We start from the raw sequence: 12,307 nt of genomic DNA, 5'->3' as shown, positions 1-12,307 counted from the left end.
TTTACATTTACCATAAAAAAGACTGAACTGGGAGTGTTCAATTCAGATTTATTTTATTGTATTCATATATAATATAAGAGATACTTCACTTACAGATTCAAAGTCTCTTTCTCTCTCTATGAACACACTATTAAATACTCAGCTGTATATACTTAACTCCTCCTGATCTGATCCCTTTGGGGTCTGGGGTTCCAAGCATCCTCTTCCTCTTATTTTCCAGCAACATGTTGGAAAATATTGAAAAATCATGGAATGGTTTAGGTTGGAAGGGACCTTAAAGCTCATCTTGTTCCAACCCCCTGCCATGGGCAGGGGCACCTTCCACGAGCCCAGGTTGCTCAGGGACATTTGTCACAAAAGCCATCACATTCCCAAAATATTAGCTGGATGAAGTCAAGTCTGCTCTTTAGGATCATGGCTGTGGAAAAGCAAACTTTCTAGAAGTTGGGAACCAGAAGAAAAACTGGTTTTTTGTTTGTTTGTTTTTTTCTTGGCCGCCTGATGTTTTGCAGGTAAATACAGAATCCCAATCATTATGGTTGGAAAACACCTTTAAGGTCATCGAGTCCAACCACTCCCCAGCACTGCCAAGGCCACCACTGACCCATGTCCCCAAGTGCCACATTCAGATGGCTTTAAATCCCCCCAGGAATGGGGACTCCACCCCTTCCCTGGCTGGATATCCCAATGTTTGATAACCCTTCCAGTGAAAAAGTTTTTCCTAATATCCAACCCAAACCTTCCCTGATGCAACTTAAAGTCGCTTTCTCTCCTTTGCCTCCTCCTTCTCCCTCTGCTTTATCTCCTCCTTCCCAAACCCTTTCCTCTGTCTGTGGGGACAGAGGCTTTTCAGCAGAGATTAGAATGACTTTTTCCATCTTGTTTTCCATTGAAAACTATTCCAAGAGAAGGACACTGAGCTCATGACTTGTTTTGTCCTCTTCCCACTTGATGTGGGAGCAGAGACAGTCCAGTGCTGGACCTGGGCATCAGCCCTTCCTGACATCCTCTGTGGATGCATAGAGGGGCCCCAGCATCCTCCAAGTGTCCCCACAGATCATCTGTGCCACGTGCCCAAGGCCAGGGATCACCCCAGGATGGATGCCTCGTGTGGCACAGACGCATGTGTTTCTGCTCCTATCAAAAAAAAAAATCAAATATATTAAAAAAAAAAAAAAGCCACCAAAACTCTTGCAGTTTAGACAGCTGGTCTGGCAGTTGGTGATGCGAAGGCCTATTAAAATATTTATGCTGTTTGTTATTTAACTTCATTTGTTTTTTGTTGGGTTTTTTTTAAGAAGAATTTGGAAATGGGCTGATTAAATAAACTCGCAGGAGGTCGCCCGGGTCGGGAGTGACAAGTATTGGCAGAAATTTGGGAGCACTGGCAGCACAGGGGACTAATATTCTGTCTTTCACTCTCCTCTGCTCTGGTGGTTCTGTTTTCTGAGCGAGAGGAGGTGCTAATAAATACACTGCAAATATTTTCACACTTCTCTTGGGTGGAATTTTGATTCAGTGGCTGGTGCACAAAGGCCTGGCTTCGTGAAAGCTTCTGAGTCAGTGACAAGACTCCCTTTGACTCAGCCCCAGTAGTGGAAATCAATGTTCAAAGTGACACCCTCACCCCAAGGTTGTTATTTTAGGTCCTCAGTAAACTCTCTGTGGAGGTTTTAATGAGGGATCCAACTTGCAAAACTTCTCAGCTGTTCAAACCACGACATCCCAGAGTTTGGACAAGTTTCAAGTATCATTTAATTGTTTTCCAACAGAGAACAGCTCTCTTGGAAAGGCAGAGTGGGTATTTTGATTAGGGAAAAGTAAAAACAACGTAATTAAGTTTAACATTCTCAGGGAATGATGATCACGGAATCATTCAGGTTGGAAAAGCCTTTTAAGGTCTTGGAGTCCAACCATTCCCCCAACACTGCCAAAGCCATCACTGACCCGTGTCCCCAGCTGCCACATCCAGATGGCTCTTAAATCCCTCAAGGGATGGTGATTCCACCACTGCCAAGGCTTGGTCACCCTTTCCACGAAGAAATTTTTCCTAATAAAAGGTTCCTAAACCTCCTCTGGAAAAACTTGAGGCCATTTCCTCTCTTCCCAGGTACCAAACTTGACATCCCACTTGAAAATTTGCTAAAGGGAGATTTCAGAAGCAAAAGGAGGGGAATCCATGGCCCCTCAAGGCCAAAGCTGAAGGAATTGGGTTGTTCCCCATTGGGAAATGGAGTTGTCCCAACCACTGCACTGTTCAGGGAGCACATGTGGGATGTGCACATCCTCATGCTGTACAGGAGAGGGGGGCACTGCCCACACAGCTGGGAAAAGGGAAAAATTCCCGATGGCATGGCAATTAGAAAGTTGTTTTCACAGTAATAAACCCCAAAGGAACTGATCATCAAGTTTTGAAACAAAGGGGAGAGGAATGGTGAAGATTAAAAAGAGAGAGGGAGGGGAAAAGGTGGGATAATGAATCCCAAAATTGCTTCTTTCTCAGTGCCTCACTTGAAGGACAAACTTCCTTGAAAATTTATGTAGATTTATTAAAAACAATGATGATCTCTAATCAGTCTGCAACTCGGTGGATACTTTCTAAGTCCCTCTACTGGTTTCACTGGGTTATGTTCAACTCTTGACTCGGGACATCTGAGAGTGCTGTGAAAGCTTTAGAACAGAGACCAAGGGGTCAAACTGCAATCTCTGCTCAGAGATGGTGATAGAGCATGAAAAAAGGGGGCCAGACGTGTGGAGGTGAAATTAGTAAAGCTTGGTTTGTGTTAACCACAGATAATAGGGTGTGAAATTATTTAATTAGGGAAAATTCCCCAGATATTCCGGGAAACAGAAAGGAGAAGATTGGAAGAGAGGCAATGTCGAGGTGGTCAAGGAGATGAGGGGGACAGTCTCCATGGCTCCCTGTTGTCATTAAAAGAGTGAGAAAAGGGGCAAGTTGTATTTTCTGGTGAGTTGGAGTCGTGTTAGAGCTGTTGTGTGGGCTTGGTGGGGAACTGGCACCTACAGATGGTCCAGTGCTGGACCTGGGCATCAGCCCTTCCTGACATCTCCCTTCCTCTGGTATCTCATGTTATTTCTACATTATTCGTATGCTCTAAGGTCATTATTTCCCATTTTATCATTTTTTGATGTGTTGCTCCTTCTGGAGAGCTGCTGTTCAGAGGCTGATCTTTATTAGGGCTTCTACACTGTGGCAAGTTGTTGTTGAACTTTTATTTTAAGACTGAGAGTCTCTAACTTGTTCTCACACCAAGCTGTTTCCTGGACTCACAGGAATTTCCCCTCAGAATGTGTGTAGAACCCTTTTTGGGTGCTCAGCTGGTCAGTGGGTTTTTCCTCTACCAACCTCCTCTGGATGGGTTGGTTCCACTGTATTTGACACTAAAATTTGGTTCAAGTTTCAGGGTAACTCTTCCCTCTTGCTTTTTCCTCCCTCTGTTAATTTTCAAATGGAATCCTGGGATGGTTTGGGTTGGGAGGGACTTACTCACAGTGTAAAGGGACTGAAAATAATCTGGAGAGAAGGCACTTCTATGTGAAGTGTAAATCTTGACTTTTAAGTGATTATAGTGGAGCTGCCTCTCCTGGTTCTTCAGCACTTTTACTCCTGTGAAGTTTGGAAAAGCAATTTACAGCCTGAAGACCTCACAGCATTTTTAATGGTTCTCTTGAATCTTATATTCTTTCTTTCCTAATTACTTGGTATCATTTAAACCCACAGTAACCAAAGGGGTAGTAGATGCAAATCCCTTGCCTGGCTTGTAGATCACATTTGTATTTTTGCTTTTATTACTAATTTCTTTTAGGAAAATTTTTCTTTAAAATAATAAGACCATTCCTGTCTTTTCCTTTTATACATAAGAATTGGAAAGGTTGAGGTAGATGGCTAGGGAAAGAAAAATTGCATTTTTTTCTTGTCCCTCAATAGAAAACCACCTGAGCAGCTCAGGAAGCTCCAGATATTTTCAGTTATGGCAATTAAACTGATATTTTGAGGAGAACAGTGGCCTGAAACTGTGTTGATTTAGCTAAAAAAGCGAACAGAAAATATGATGACGCGTGGCCTCGACAATGCCTGTCTGTGCAAAGCAGCGTTACGTGTGTCAGCAATTCCTCCTCAAATCTGCCAATATAAAAGCTTAAAAACTCTCTCCTGATCTGCATAACTCACTTCAGGGTCTAAAAATAAAGCCAGGCTCTTTACAACGCTGCGCACACGCCGGAGAGAAGCGAACACGTGTTCAATCTGTTCGGGGTTGTCTGATTAAAATAATCGTGGTGTGAAGGGAGAAGGGGCAGGAGGGGCACAGACAAGCATTTTGGAGAGCAGAGAGGTGTTGAAATGCCCTTGAAAATTAAAGCTGTGAGAGGCTGCGTGCATGTAGAGCATGTTAAAATTATTAGGGTGCACGTGGGTGCAAAGATGTTGACAACTTGAACTTGAGATTTCTTTAAAGCGTGGCCCTAAATAAATTCGGATTAAATCAAGCAACAGGAGGTGAAACTGTGTTGGATGAAATTGTCTGGCAAATTGGTTTTCAGTCTGGGATCTTGTTTTCCAAACAGAACACTGTGGGTAGGGCAGCAACAAGCAAAAATGAACTGCAAGTTATTTTACTGTTCAGGGAGACAAGAGGCTCTTTATAGTTCTGCTCTACAACTTAATTTTTAGGACCCATATAAATAGAATTCAATCCACCAACTGATTTGGAGAGGACAATCCATCAATATTTAATTTGGGGAGAAAGAAAAGGCTTTGAGATAATAAATGTAGTTCATGAATCAGATGCACTGTTGGGTTCCGTTATTAAATGTAGATGTATAATATCGGTGGCCTCGTGTTTGTTATTTTAATAATTCTAATTAACTTCTGGTAATTGTAGTGGATCTACTGCCAGCCATCCCAGCCACCATCATTACTCAGGGTTATTATTTCCCATAGACACTCAGGCAGTGAATAGAGGAAGTTTTATGGCAAACTAAACTTAAATAGCACAAGAAGGTTTTCTTGCTGAAGAAAAATGCCTCTTGGTGAACTTCATCATGATCTGTCCGTGTTTAAGAGCTGCAGAGAGATCCAGGCAATCTTTATGATAATGCAGTGATTTACAGACCCCTATAAACAGTATTTCACCCTTTCTCCCTGACTGTTGATGATTAGAGGAATTTGCATGGAGCAGCACAAGCTTTTTCCCTCACAATTATCCCGCTCCTCTTGTCTCCGTCTTTTTATGGTCCCACACTCCATTTTTTATCCCGTGCTGGTAATGGTGATAAACTGAGACACTCCAGCCTGAGCTGCTGCAAACATAGAAACACAAAATTAATCCATTTATGGATGCAAGGACAAATTCCTCACTTATGCTGAGAGGCACTTCAATACCCAACAAATCCATCAGAGGACGGAGCTGCTGGTGAAGAATAATCCAAGAAATGAGCTGGTGGTCTTTGTCTTTGCTCTTGAGGTTTCTCCCACATTGGAGATGGCACTTGGAAGCAGTTTTCCATGGCTGGATTAGGTCTTGCTTCAGATGCAAAAGTGCTGCCCCATTTCAGCTTGGGAATTGTCCCAGGTTGCAGTTTCTCATCGAAGACTCCGTCCAGGACAGAAAAGGTGCCATCATTGGCTTTGAGTTGCTGAGAAACAGTTTTTAAAAAAAGTAGCTTACAAAAAACCCAACAAATTGTTATGATATGCAGAGCTCTATTTCCAATTAGTTGAAGATCTATAAAAATTGGAAAGATTTATTCTTCTGCCACAGCAGCTTTTCCGTGGGAAAGAAAACTTGCAAACCCAGATGTTTATGTAATCTTTGTTTCATTGAAAAAAAAACAACACAAAACTCTCAACTTGAGTAATTTTAACTTGAAAAAGAAATATGAAGGGTAAATTTTCAATGATGCTCAGGGTAAATGGGTTGAGAGAGTGAAACACAGCACGAAATCCTTCTACATCTGTTCTTTTTCTTGAACTTATCACGTTCCTTAGCGGAAGGCACTCTCCAAAATGTTGCTCTCATCTTTTTAGTTTAATAAGTGAACGTGGGACTTGTGGAATAATGTGTAAAAGGGAGAGAAGAGCAACTGAGATATCTGGGAGCAATCAAACAACTGATAAGGACTTTAGGACACTTAGGATATTGGAAACATCCTCTGGTAAGACCTGAAATCCGGTGCTGGGAAAAGCAACTTTTCCAGCAGTTTAATGTGTGAGTAGATTTAAAGGAGACACACTGTCTCTTTTAAATTTGGAAATCAGAAATTCTGTAAGTAAATTGAATCAATCCCAAAAGAGTGTTTGGGGCGTAATTGAAGACTCTCAAAGAAAAAGGGAACTCAGGATGAATTTAGGGAATTCCAGCTGCCGAGGGAAATGTCACCCTGCGAGTACAAAGTCAGGCTGTCATCTGATGAAGTTATTAGCACTGAGGGATGGTTCCCATTAAAATAACTGCTAATTCCTTATGCTGAATGCACTTGCTTCAAAGCACATTGTGTTGCTTGAGAGACTTATTGAACTCCTTCTGAACTGCCAGACAAAACTCATCTTCAATTTGCCTGTCAGAACATCCACACAATTATTTGGGGCATCTTCAAAGTGTTTCGTTGCTTTGGAGTAGATGGTTGAGATAACGTGGCTCTCGTTTGAGGGTGGCTTTGCCTCCTGGGTGACAATGGTACAAAAGGAAGCCCCCATTTCCCAGGGATCTTTTCCTTTCTTCCTGCACATCCCACCAGCAAATGCAGACTCTGAGATCACGTATAACCTATAGATTCCTTAAAAGAAATTAATCCTAAAGGTTTTATCTCATTTGCTGTGTGTTGCCCGCTGCAATTTGGGCTCTTAATTTGTTTTTGTAAAGGATGAATTTGATTTCCTGCTATCAGTGGGTGTCTGACTTTGAGAAGGCTCCAAGCATGACTGGCATAATGAAGAGTCCTCCTTGCACTGGAACTGTAAGTTTGTGTATTAAGAACTCCCCTCTCTCTAATAGCTGAGATCAGATGGCAGATCTCCCTATTTCTTCACTCCAAGTTAATGTTAATCTTTCCCATCAAAGGGAATAACAATACTGCTTATGAGGGTACAGCGAAAGTAGAAAAAATAGGTGGAAAATTTAGTAAATAGCAAATCTCAGCACTTTTTCTCTTTTGACTCTCTAAAAGATCCAGGACTTTAAAGTTCTGTTGCTAAAGAAACATTTGTGACCTGTTAGGGGGTTCTTTTGGTTGTTGGAAGTGGATGTGGGTGGATCTTGAGCATTTTTTACTTCTTGAAATACAAATCTGTCTTGTTGTTGCTTGGAAAGTGTTTTAATCATATTGATAATAGCATTCTGTGTTTTATTTGGTGGGGACAACACAAAATAAAACATTGCGTGGTGGGGACAACACAAAATTAACATTGCATGCTCAGTTGCTGCAGGGTAGATGGGAGAGTTATTCTAAGTGGATTTCTAGATCCCTGATGCCCAGGGAAAATTTGTTTTGGTGGTTTATGTGCAAAGTAATTCCTCTGTTCTTTGCCATCAGTGTGAGTAACACACTTGTCTCTGGGGTCTGTACTTGGCCCTTGCATCTAAAACAGTTGCTTCCCATTTAACCACTGTTGGAGCAGGGGTTTGCTGGCACATGGGAAGCAATCATGGAATTTTTCAGCTTGGAGAAACCCTTTAAGACCACCAAGTCCAACCATTCCCCCAACAGTGCCAAGCCCACCCTAAACCATGTCCCCAAGTGCCACATCCACCCAACACACACGTCTCCAACCAACGAGCTTCTCACATTTACAGCAGTTCACCCTCACCAGTTCGTTTTTAATTAATTATTTTTTTTTATCTACATCTCAATTACATAGTAGGATGTTCTTTTTAAAAACTTGTTTGTTATTAAGATATAAATCTCCTTATTTTAGTCATGTAGTGCTTGCCAGAGTAATGCAATACAAGGAGATTACAAGCTGATGGTTAGATGTTAATAACAGTAACACAAAACATTAAGGCAAGTGACATTTACATAAGTATCTTGATCTTAATACATGTAATTTACATATGAAAATTTAATCACCATAGAGATAAACAGCTGCAATGTTTAATTAAACTCTCCACACAAAATCAGCCTGCAAGAAGTAGTTTGTCACTGCTAATTTATCACAATTCTCCTAAGTATTCTTTAAAATAAAAATGCAAAATAAATGACTCTTATTGATAATTTAACTTCTGGTTGCTTTATCGTATCCTCAACAGGCTTTGATGATACAATTACAATATGAAGATTCCAGGCTCGTTTTCTCACCATTTAGGAGACAAAACATAAATACACGGGGAGAACAAATGTATTTGTTTACAGACTTGAGGGTCAGCAGTGTGGCAGCACTGGAGGACAATTTAGGCAAATTTAATGCTGTGATAAGTCGTGTGTAATGAAGGGCTGTGAGTCCCTCTCCGTGGGGCTGTTGGAGGAGGAAACATTTATAAGTGAAAATTAATGCCGACGTTATCCCGGCGTTGGAAGGAGCTCCTCGCTCCAGTATCACTCACTAAAACAACGTATTTTTGGAAATCTGGAATGTGCTGACATTCAGGAGTTATTGGAGCCTTGCTCGTGCTCTTAGGGGTGGGTTTGAAAGCAAAATAAAAGCGCCGGGGAGTTTATAAGAAAAAAAAATAATTGGGTCTCTTCGATGGGGATTCTTCAAGAAAATTAAAATTAGAGGGTTGGTTGAGTCGTCTTTGCAGCACTAACAGGAAAAAAGGGTTTTGGTGACTTCAGAGTAGGTGGATAATAGAAAAAAAAGAGGGTTTTGGTAACTTTGGTGTTGGTGGGTAAAAGCAAAAAAAAGGAGATTTTTGGTAACTTCAGAGTAACAGTGAGAAAAGGAAGGTGTTGGTGACTTCGGGGTAGGTAGAAAATAGGAAAAAAAAGGAGGTTTTGGTAATTTCTGGGTAGGTGGAAAACAGCAAAAAAAGGGGTTTGATAATTTCAGGGTAGGTGGATAACAGGAAAAAAGGAGGTTTTTGGTAAGTTCGAGGTAGGTGGATAAAAGCAAAAAAAGGAGAGTTTTGGTGACTTCAAGGTAACAGCAAAAAAAGGAAGTTTTTGGTAACTTCGGGGTAGGTGGATAACAGGGGAAAAAAAGGAGGGGTTTGGTAATGTCAGGGTAGGTGGAAAACAGCAAAAAAAGGAGGTTTTTGGCAATTTCAGAGTAACAGCAAACAAAGGAGGTTTTTGGTAACTTCAGGATAGGTGAATAAGAGAAAAAAAGATCTTTTTAGTAATTTCAGGGTAGATGGAAAACAGTAACAAAAAAGGAGATTTTTGGTGACTTCGATGTTGGTGGATAACAGGAAAAAAAGGAGGTTTTTGGTAACTTTAGGGTCAGTGGAAAACAGCAAAAAAAAGGAGGTTTTTGACAATTTCAGAGGAGGTGGATAAGAGTAAAAAAAGGAGCTTTTTGGTTATTTCAGGGTAGGAGGATAGCAGGAAAAAAAGGAGGTTTTTGGTAAGTTCAGGGACAGTGGAAAATGGCAAAAAAAGGAGAGTTTTTGTAACTTTAGGGTAGGTGGATAAGAGGAAAAAAGGAGGTTTTTGGTAACGTTGTAAATGAGTCTTGGAAAATATTTGTTTTGCACTGGGTTTGGATTTTACTCCATTTATTGCCCATATCTCTTTTTTGTGTAAGTTTTGGTTAAGGATGTGATCATTTAAGGTAATTTAGGTGATTTACCAGAAGACTGACCTAAAAATTATACTCAGGTCACAGAGAGAAAATGGAATTATTTGGCCCTGGGTTCAAAAATCCTTATTCTCCATTATATGCCAATTAAATTAAAGTGAAAATGGGGTTAAATTCAACTTTGTATTTATAATGAACGATGTAAGAGAACTAGATGGGAGAAAAAAACCCCTATTAAGTAGAACTTGTAATGATAAATCAATAATATGCTGAAAAAACCAACCAATTTTAAAACAATGCAACTTTTTGCGTGTTTTATTTTGAATTTGGACTTTGCAACATGGTTGAAATGAAAAAAATGAAGGAGTGGATTAATTAGCAAATGTCAAAATCGTACCTGGGAAAGAGGCAAAAGTTTCCCACGAAGATGTTCAGCTTCATAAAAATCATGGAGGGAATAACCTTTAACTTAAAGAGGAAATATTCCCAATATCAGGAAAACTCTATTTCATCTTTGATTTTGGGGTGGTTTTAATGTGTTGGCTGATCCTAAGTGGCAATTTCCTGGCTATATTTTTATTAATTACTTTGTGTTATGATACATATGGTCACGATTTGAGCTAGAACAGAGTGTATTAGACACAGTTCCCCAGCAATTAAAATATTTCTTCAACATTAAAACCTTTTTTTCAACAAACCAGAAGTGGAATGAAGATTCCAAGGAGTACTTTTGGAAATACAACACCTCTTGCTGAGATCTCTATCAGTGCTAAGAGGAGAGGTGCTAAAAAAAAAAAGGAGTTTTGAATGTATATATTTACATTTATATATTTGGAAAAAGAAGTGCAAAGCTTTAAAAGAAATAACATTTCAGAATATTGTTGGTTTGCAGTCAATATAAGGGAATATATTTTATGTTTTCACCTGAGTCTGTGTTTGTAAAGTTACTTAATGTAGTGATTTGGACTGTCAGTGGTTTGTTTCTGTTAAGCAATTGCTGTGTAAAAGTAATTAACTGTCCCTCTGCTGAGTGACTTTTTTATCTCACAAGCATCCAAAATATAGAAAAATAAATAGAGATATACTCTGTGTAACATCTATTCCAGTAGAATAAAATGGGCAGTTTCAAATAGAATTCAACAGTAAAAATCCCTGTACTCCCAAAATTATTTGTTTCCATATTTTTTTACATATTTTTTTAAAAACATACAATGATCTCTTTTCTAGACCTGTATTCTTTCAAAATTCTTTGTCAGTGCAGGGCAGAAATGTCCATTTTTCCATTTTGTGGGACTGCAATGTGAGGTTCTCCTGCACTTCAACCATCGTTAAGCACTCCTGGAATTATAATTTGGACACCCTTTCGGATACAAGTCATCCTTACACATTCAAATTAACCTGGAAAACCTGTGTTTAGATTATTGATGGTGATGTGTTATTTATAGATACATAATCCCACATTTTTCCGTATGTGGACATGGAATTTTTCCTGCTTCATGACAGTAGATGTAAAGAGAAACAGAGGCATCAGCTCACTTGTGGTCATTAAGGATTTAGGACATTCAACATCCTGAAAAATCAGGTCTTGTGGCACAAATCCATCCATCCATAATATAATGAAGACCAAGGAATACATATTTTATATTATTTTTTGAGTTTGTTGCCTCATGACACAGAGCTGGTCTTAAGGACAATGCAAGAAGGGACTGTGGGAGGTGTGTCCTTGGCACCGTGAGAGAGGGAATGTCCTTTGACTTTCCAAATGGATCACAGAATCATGGATTCAGTCAGCTGATTTGGAAAAGACCTTTAAGATCGTGGAGTCCAACCCTGAACCTCACAGCTGGGTTGTGTTAGACTGATGCCTGTGCTGTGGAAACACACACAGGTAGGATGCCTATTTCCAAATATACCAGGGTTTTAAGACTTGTTTTTTTTGGGCTATGAGGGCCCTGCCTTCCTCTTCCTTGTGAGCAAATGCCTTCTATTGGTATTAATGAGTATTAATTAATCTATTAGTATTAATGAGCTGTGTGATGCTCCCCATCTACACCATGTGCTGGAAATATGCCTGCAGCTCCAGCAGCCCAGGCTGTGATCCCATAAAATCACATTTAGAGCAGGATTTAGGCTGGACTGACAGGAAAAAAAGCTGCCACTGCTGCTCCTGAGCAGAGCCAGGACTTTCCTTCTCCCTTGGTACATTGATTTAGGAGACCTTTGGAATTCGAGGGGCTGGGCTTGTTGATCTATTATCCCTGTAGATCCCATGCTATTCCCTTAAAATTCAGGTGTGTAATCCCACAGTGCCCTGTCCAGGCATCTTTTCTATGCCCTGGAGACCCCAGAGTCCCGAGGGTGACCCCAAAAATCTACCCTGCCCTTTTGGTACCACACACACTGTTAAAGAGACATTTATATCCTGCTTAAGAGGGGGCTTTGTGTTGGCTGTAGATGAATTAACTGCTGTGTTGATTAGATTTACAAAATCTTTTGGGATAAAAGTATTAAGTAAACACAAAATGATTAAAATCCAACTCTTGTATTTCCTCTTCTGGCTGAGAAACCAGTGACTTTAGTGAAACTGTGGACTAGGAGTCAGCATGAAGA

Source organism: Chiroxiphia lanceolata, chromosome 7, assembly GCF_009829145.1.
Source record: "Chiroxiphia lanceolata isolate bChiLan1 chromosome 7, bChiLan1.pri, whole genome shotgun sequence".
Classification (NCBI taxonomy): Eukaryota; Metazoa; Chordata; class Aves; order Passeriformes; family Pipridae; genus Chiroxiphia; species Chiroxiphia lanceolata.
The sequence above is the reverse complement of the archived record's forward strand: the minus strand, read 5'-3'. Positions refer to the sequence as shown.